Consider the following 7,500-nt stretch of genomic DNA (forward strand, 5'->3'; position numbering starts at 1 on the left):
TCCTTTGGGTGTTTGAGTTGAGCAGCTCTTTCCCCCTTCCCTTCCCTTCCCTTGTCTTCCAAGCAACAAATGTCAGCTAACTTACACCATAGCTGTTTGGACGGCGGCCATGTTTCCCTGTGCTCTGCTCGCTTGTTCTCCTCGACGGGCTTGCGGGAGGAGTCAGGGCAGCCAAGACAGACAACAGTTAGGCACAGCCAGCGATGGGGGTTGTTGCTACAGGCCTACACACACACCCGCACCCACTCACCCACCCACCCCCGCCCGCCCTAGAAATGGATTCCCCCGGACAGCGCTCATCAATACTCATCACAAATGATACAACCACCTGACCTTGCCCCAGCCTATAGGAGCGCATCACCCACAGCTAAAGAGATGAAGCAGTATAGAGGCCAGCAGCGCTGATCGAATCGGTAATAATGGTGACGCGCGAGGCTAAAGTCACGCTGGAGAGAGGAACATTTCCCTGAGCTGTACGTTCAGTAGAACCTTATAAAGGATCCCGTTAGATCCGGTGGCACACTCAAGAGAGGCACAAGGCCATGGGGTCAGAGACCATGGAGGAGGCCATGGAGTCAGGGGCAATGGGGGAGGCCATGGAGTCAGGAGAGGCCATGGAGTCAGGGGCCATGGAGGAGGCCATGGAGTCAGGGGAGGCCATGGAGTCATGGTCCATGGAGGAGGCCATGGAGTCAGGGGCCATGGAGAAGGCCATGGAGTCAGGGGAGGCCATGGAGTCAGGGGCCATGGAGGAGGCCATGGAGTCAGGGGCCATGGAGAGGGCCATGGAGTCAGGGGAGGCCATGGAGTCAGGGGCCATGGAGGAGGCCATGGAGTCAGGGGAAGCCATGGAGTCAGGGGCAATGGAGGAGGCCATGGAGTCAGGGGAGGCCATGGAGTCAGGGGCCACGGAGGAGGCCATGGAGTCAGGGGCCATTGAGTCAGGGGAGGCCATGGAGTCAGGGGAGGGAGAAAAGTGCAAGTCACCGTCTGTGTGTGGAAACAACAAACTGCCACCTTTGGTGTGTGTGAAGTGAAGCCTTGAGGACGCAGCCGCGCCCATGACTAAATTCAGCTCTCACACAGAGACAGAGCGAGAGACAGAGAGAGAGAGAGAGAGATAAAGAGAGAGAGATAAAGAGAGAGAGACAGAGAGAGAGAAGAGAGAGAGAGATAAAGAGAGAGAGACAGAGAGAGAGAGATAAAGAGAGAGAGACAGAGAGAGAGCATGAGGGAGGGAGGGAGGGAGATCAAAGCTGCACGTAGCAATACAGATAAACAACTAAACACAAGCCGAGATCCGGCTAACTAGCAGCACACTGGGGCACAGCTAACAGGCGTTCACTGTTAGCTGTGAACAGAGAGCAAACTCCACAGATGTTTATTAGGCGCCTGCGCCTCAGACAAATATTCAGATTAGAATGAGAGAAATCTAATTAATTGCTCGATTCACTGAATGAACCCCCGAATTTGTAATGTAATCAAAACAACTGCTTTTCAAGGGGCTCTTGTTAAATTTAATTGGGAGAGAGAAAAAACATCCTCTTTTCACTGAATGAATGCAAATCAAATTAGGCCTGAAACGGAATGAGTCTGCAAGTTTGTTCTGGCGTGCCATAAAAACTGTAAAAAGCAGAAGAGTGTGAAAATACATATTTTAGAAAGTCAAGCGTCGACTATTTTATGCCCTCCGTGGCAATGGAGTGAAAAATAGCAGACCTGCATGTTCGTTTTTAGAATACTAGCGATTTCTAGGGTGGATACTCTTTCCCCTTAAATCACCCATGTCCTCTTCTCCCTACTCATACTCCCACCACTTATATAGCCTCAGCCAGGAAGGCTCGAGTGAGATCACTGATGACATTCCTGATGACATCACAATTGCTCAAGTGACATCACTGATAACATCACCTCCGTCACAAATCGTGACAGCCCATTTTACTAAGAGAGGAATCTTGTGCGCTATGCGACTGACTCTTCAGCGTGAGATTCCTAGGGTGGACTCTGGAAATGGAAAGGCGCAATGGCTGCAGTTAAGGTGTGCGCCATCGGCTCATACTACATCACAGTTGCTTGAGTGAAATCACTGATGACATCACAATTGCTCAAGTGACATCACTGATGACATCACTGTTGACATCACAATTGCTCAAGTGACATCACTGATGACATCACAATCGTGACTGAGCCACAGACAACCACTTAAGAAGAGAGTGTGTACTCACTGTTAGAGATGTTTTCAGCTCTTGGACATTACTGCTGTAACACCTGAAAGGAAAAGAAAGGTACAAGCCATTAGATCTCTGTTCCTCGGGACAAAAATACTATCTGAGTTATAAGAAAACACAAGTGCTTTTTCCCCAGTGTGTTTCTTTGATTTATATATGATTTATCCCACAGTTCCATGAGGCAAAGATGTCGGCGGTGTTGGCGCGGAGCTTCATAGAGATCTGTGGATTTGAGGGGCAAACTCTTCAGAGATTCCGAGAGATAACAGTAAACCTCGGTCTCAATGCACTTCCTGGTGGGATCAAGTTACCAGACAGTGCCGGAGGCTTCCACTATGCGGAGAGCGGGGAGCTGCTGTCCGTCGCCAGGAACAGATTCATACACTGGTCTACATCGGGCGATATTGTGCAGCTGGTGGAGCAGAGTCTGGACACCGACCTGCTCAACAACGCGGTCAAACTCAAGTTCACCCACTGCACTGTGCTTCCTGGGGGCGTGAACATCCAGGAGACCCTCAACAATGTCATCGTCCTCATCGTCACCGACCAGAGTGTACACCGCGTGGTGCTGCCTCACCCCACACGCATGTACCACAGCGAGCTGGCAACGGAGCTCCAGCGGCAGTCCATCTTCACCGACGTGGGCAGGCTGAGCCTGCAGGACCCCGCGCACAGCGCCGTCATCCCCACCGCGCCGGGGCAGACGGGGGGTCCAAGCGCCGCCACGGCCTGGCTCAGCCACCGGGGGGAGTGCCACTACGCCCTGGCTTCGCCCGCCGGCGGCATCGTGGTCGTCACCCTGCCACTGCCGCACGACACAAGGGGGAGTGTGTGTGTGATGGAGCTGAAGAGGAGGAGGAAAGAAGAGCAGTGGAGCATGGTCATGCAGCGGCTGGCGGGCTGGCTGTGGCTGAGGGCCTCCAGCCAGCCAGCCGTCCTGGAGGAGAGCCCCGGGGAGCCCCTGGTCATCAGCCTGGCTGTGTGGGAGCGGGAGGACCTCATCTTCGCCCTCTGCCAGGATCACAAACTCCGCGTGTGGTCCTTCAGGGACCAGAGCTGCTTGCTGGAGGCTGACATGTTGGAGCACATGCCTGCCTGTCAAGGGGTGACGTGGGCGGCGGCTCATGGCCACCGGCTGCGCGTGGCTTCTTCGGCCACGGGCCTGTGTGTGGCCGTCTACCTGGCCGTGCCGCAGAGAGGACAGTTCACCGTTCTGCAGCTGGTCGCCACCGCCAACGGCCAGTACAGCCTCGACCACATCTCCACTCTCTTCTCCACACAGGAGACGCTGGTGGACTTTGCCCTGACCTCCACTGGGGACATCTGGGGCCTCTGGGTGGACGACTCCGACACCACCGTCATCAAATACATCAACTGTGAACATAATACAGCAGGCCAGTGGTGCCAGGTGTTTGTGCAGCCGCCGCCAGAGGAGGAGATTGACATAGGAGTGGACCAGGACCCCAGGGAGACATACCTGGAGGTGCTCTTCTCCCCTCTGCGCTTCATCCGCGCCTCGGCCATAGTTAGAGCTTTACAGATCTACAAGAGAGGCTCAGGGAGGATCGTGGACTTGCCCTGGGAGACGCTGAAGAAAGAGGTGGCCGTGGCCGTGGAGAGTAAGCTTCAGCGCAGCGTGACAGTGTTTGAGTTTTCTCAGGAGGGGTACCGGCGGCTCCAGATCGAGTTCTGGTCCAAGTTCTACGCCTGCTGCCTGCAGTGCCAGGAGGCCCTGGCCATACCTCTGGGCCTGACAGTCAGCCCGCACAACGCCATGGTCTGCCTGCTCAGAAAGGGGTTTGTGTCCTTCCTCATCCCCTGTTTTGCTGTGGACCACCTGTACCTCTCCTGCGACGAGTACGTCTTCTCTGAGGAGGAAACGGAGGTGGGACGGGACATCCTGCGGCTGGTCCAGTGTTTGCGGCTGCTGAGCGACACGGTTTCGGTGGAGATGGCCTATGAGATGGAGAAAGCTCTGGAACATCTGCAGTCACCTGAGAGAGCCGCTGACCTCGTACTGGAAAACATGCTGGCCAATGACAATGACAACATGATTGAGGACATCCAGAACAAGCTGCAGGACATCTCTAACCCCATGGCGGCCATGATGGTCCTGTTGAGAGGGATGGACCTGGACATGGACTCGGAGGCCATGGGGGAAGCACCCATCGCACCAGGCCAGAGCCTGAACGTGTGGATCAGCCTGTCCCAGCTGTACGGCAGCAGTGTGGCGGTGACGGTGGTTTGCCAGGCCGTCTGCCACATGGCCATGACTCGAGCACTGTTCTGTAGAGACCTGCTCCTCCTGCAGAAGCTCTACCTCCGCCTCGGAGACAGCGCATCTCTGGGTGGGGGCGCTCGGCTGCTGCAGCTCCAGCAGGATCTAATTCCCCGGAGCTCTCTCCTCCTGTCCTCCTACCACCTCCTCAAACACATCAGCCAGAGCCTGGCCTCCACCGTGGCCATGGACACCATCGACGCCAACCTGCAGCACCTGGCAGTTTTGGAACTGTCCGACTGCCCGGCCCTCGCCATCCACAGATCAGTTCTGAGTCTCCAGACGGTGGTGGAGCTATTCTACGAGACAGTAGCCAGGAAGATCATCATCTCCCAGATCTACACCCAGCAGCAGAGCCACTTGCCCAACAACACCCTGGTCCACTGGCCCCACATGATCTCCAACATGGTCAACCGACTAGCACAGCTCCTTTGGCCCATTAACCCTGGTGTCCAGTTCCCTGCTTGTCTGATGGCCAACTGTCAGTACACACAACTACAGGAGTACGTCAGGCTGATTGGGCCCTGGTGCCAGGTGAACGCAGGCTCCCATCGCTTCATGCTGGGCCAGTGTTACCTGGCTCACGGAGAGGGGCAGAAGGCTCTGCAGTGCTTCCAGGAGGCAGCGACTGAGGTGGAGAAGGAGGAGTTTCTGATGAGGTTGGCGGGCGCCGAGGAGGAAGCGGCGCCCCCCACCCCGCGGCTACAGTACTACAACAAGGTGCTGCGGTTGCTGGAGGATGTGGGTCTACCTGAGCTGGTCATCCACCTGGCCACTGTGGCCATAGCAGAGGCTGTGAATGATGTCAGGAGTCAGGCTGATCTGTGGGCATGCATATTCAAACACCACTTGGATCTGGGCCACAACAGCCAGGCATATGAGGCTCTCACCCAGAACCCCGACTCCAGCAGGCAGCTGGACTGTCTGCGGCAGCTGGTGGTGGTGCTGTGTGAACGCTCCCACCTCCGGGACCTGGTCCGGTTCTCCTACGTCAACCTGCACGACGAGGTTGTCAGTATCATCGAGTCTCGGGCCAGAGCCGTGGACCTGCTGGCCCACAACTACTACGACCTGCTGTACGCCCTCCACATCAAGAGACACGACTACAGGAAAGCGGGAGCGGTGATGTTTGAGTTGGGGATGCGTCTGGGCCGCGAGGTTCGGACTCGCCTTGGCCTCCAGAAACAGGTCAACTGTTACCTGGCTGCACTCAACTGCCTCCGCCTCATCAGGTCAAAGTACGCCTGGATCGTCCAGCCCACCTCTGGAACTGTGTACGAGCGTCCGAGGGCGTCGCGAAAGAGGAACTACGATGGAGAGTTTGCTGCTGATCCAGGGAAACGTCAGGTGGACATCCTGGAGGTCAAGGACCTGGAGAAGGAGTACATCCTGTCCCGCAGCCGCCTCACCCTTGCGCAGCGGCACCCGCCCTCTGCTGCCATCGCAGGCAGTGTCTCTGCTGTGGAGATGGTGGCCCTATTGGTCCAAAGAGGACTGTTTGACTGCGCCCTCTCGCTCTGCCGAACCTTCAAACTCCCCCTGACACCCGTCTTTGAAGGTCTGACCTTCAAATGCATCAAGCTACAGTATGGAGGAGAGGACACTCACAACCAAGCCTGGAGGTGGCTGGCTGCCAACCAGCTGTCAACAGCCGTCAACAACAAAGAGTCAAGCGCTGCAGACGAGGCGTGGCGGCTGCTGGCCTCCTACCTGGACAGGTATCCGTCCCCCAACGCCCAGCACTACCGCTGTGTCATCACCAAGCTGCTGTCGCACGGTGTCCCCCTGCCCGATTGGCTGGTCAATGTCTACAAGGGAGTGGACGCTGCCGCTCTGCTCCGCCTCTACCTGAACTACGACCTGCTGGAGGCGGCCGCTGAGCTGGTGCTGGAGTACGTGGACGCTCTGCTGGGGAAGGGACACCAGTACTTTGGGATAGAGGGGCCTCTCTCTGCCACGGCTCCATTGCTTTGGCTGCCGTACACCGCCATCGACCAGCTGCTGCAGGTGCTCAATGAGACGCAGACCAACGCCGGCATGTACAAGCGAGTGCGGGACAAACTGGACGACTACCACAAGCTGGTGCATCAGATGACGGGGCGACACCTGCTGGCCTATAGGTTGAGGCCACGTCTCGTCATAGACGCTGGTTTAGCTGGCTCAGCCTGACCGGGGGCGTGGTCAGGGTGGGGTAAAAAACCCCCCGTTCTATCCATTCAGCAAAGTTAGAATTTAGCTGAGAGCCCAGCCCAGGCAGACACGATCGGGGATTTAACCACCACAGTAAACGCACATCTGAGCAGACGTCTTGTGTTCTGCTCTAGAACCCCCAAACCCGTAGTTTAGAGCCGCAGCACCGTCTTTTGGTGAGTCAGCCCATGAGATATATCGGCGGTTTTACCCCACTCGCGCGCCAGCCGTTTAACATTTTGTGGGCGTTTTCCCAGACATGCGGACTGTCTCTATAGCAGGTCCACAGCTTCTCCAGTCTCCACTCAACACTGCCGACCCTCCAGACGCCACCGGGAACTAAACATTTAGAAAGAATATTTGTCTACACACCTACGTTTAAAACAAAATAAAAATAAAATAAAAAACAAGTTTGTACTAAATGGTTTTCTTTTTGTTTGGAAATGTCATTCCCTGTGTCTCAGGTGTAAAAACCATCAGGTTTCTTCAAATCTCTTGAAACAAACAGAGATTGCCCACATGCTCCCTTTTATTTATAGGATTCTGGACAGGAAGCCAATTAGGTTCCACCACTGTCCAATCATCGAAAAACTACATATTCTCAGTTTTGATGACTGCATTGGTTTCACTAAAATAAAACAGATCTATAAATGTATACATGAACAGGCATCTTGTGCCACTCCAGAACACCTCCCTATAGGACACACAGCCCTCACTGTACAGGGGGTCCAAATGTGGAACTCACTGCCCAGTGCCCACACACATTAAACAGGATCGTAGCTGGGAGCATTTTAAGAACTATCT

General features: G+C 55.3%; 1 protein-coding gene and 1 pseudogene across 5 annotated transcripts in view; one reads left to right on the plus strand and one right to left on the minus strand.

The window, feature by feature from the left end:
- baz2ba (bromodomain adjacent to zinc finger domain, 2Ba) overlaps positions 1-7,500 on the minus strand; it is a gene marked incomplete at its 3' end in the record, with an annotated part of 112,039 nt that overhangs the window by 84,100 nt on the left and 20,439 nt on the right. For all 4 annotated transcript variants that reach the window (XM_083662299.1, XM_083662298.1, XM_083662297.1 and 1 more), the window contains exon 2: positions 2,226-2,268. The remainder of the gene's footprint in view (positions 1-2,225; positions 2,269-7,500) is intronic.
- On the plus strand, positions 2,416-6,675 carry LOC310799557 (nuclear pore complex protein Nup160 pseudogene; annotated as a pseudogene). Its single transcript has one exon. The product of its transcript is annotated as a nuclear pore complex protein Nup160 pseudogene (transcript).

Source organism: Poromitra crassiceps, assembly GCF_964638095.1.
Source record: "Poromitra crassiceps genome assembly, chromosome: 28".
Taxonomy (NCBI): domain Eukaryota; kingdom Metazoa; phylum Chordata; class Actinopteri; order Beryciformes; family Melamphaidae; genus Poromitra; species Poromitra crassiceps.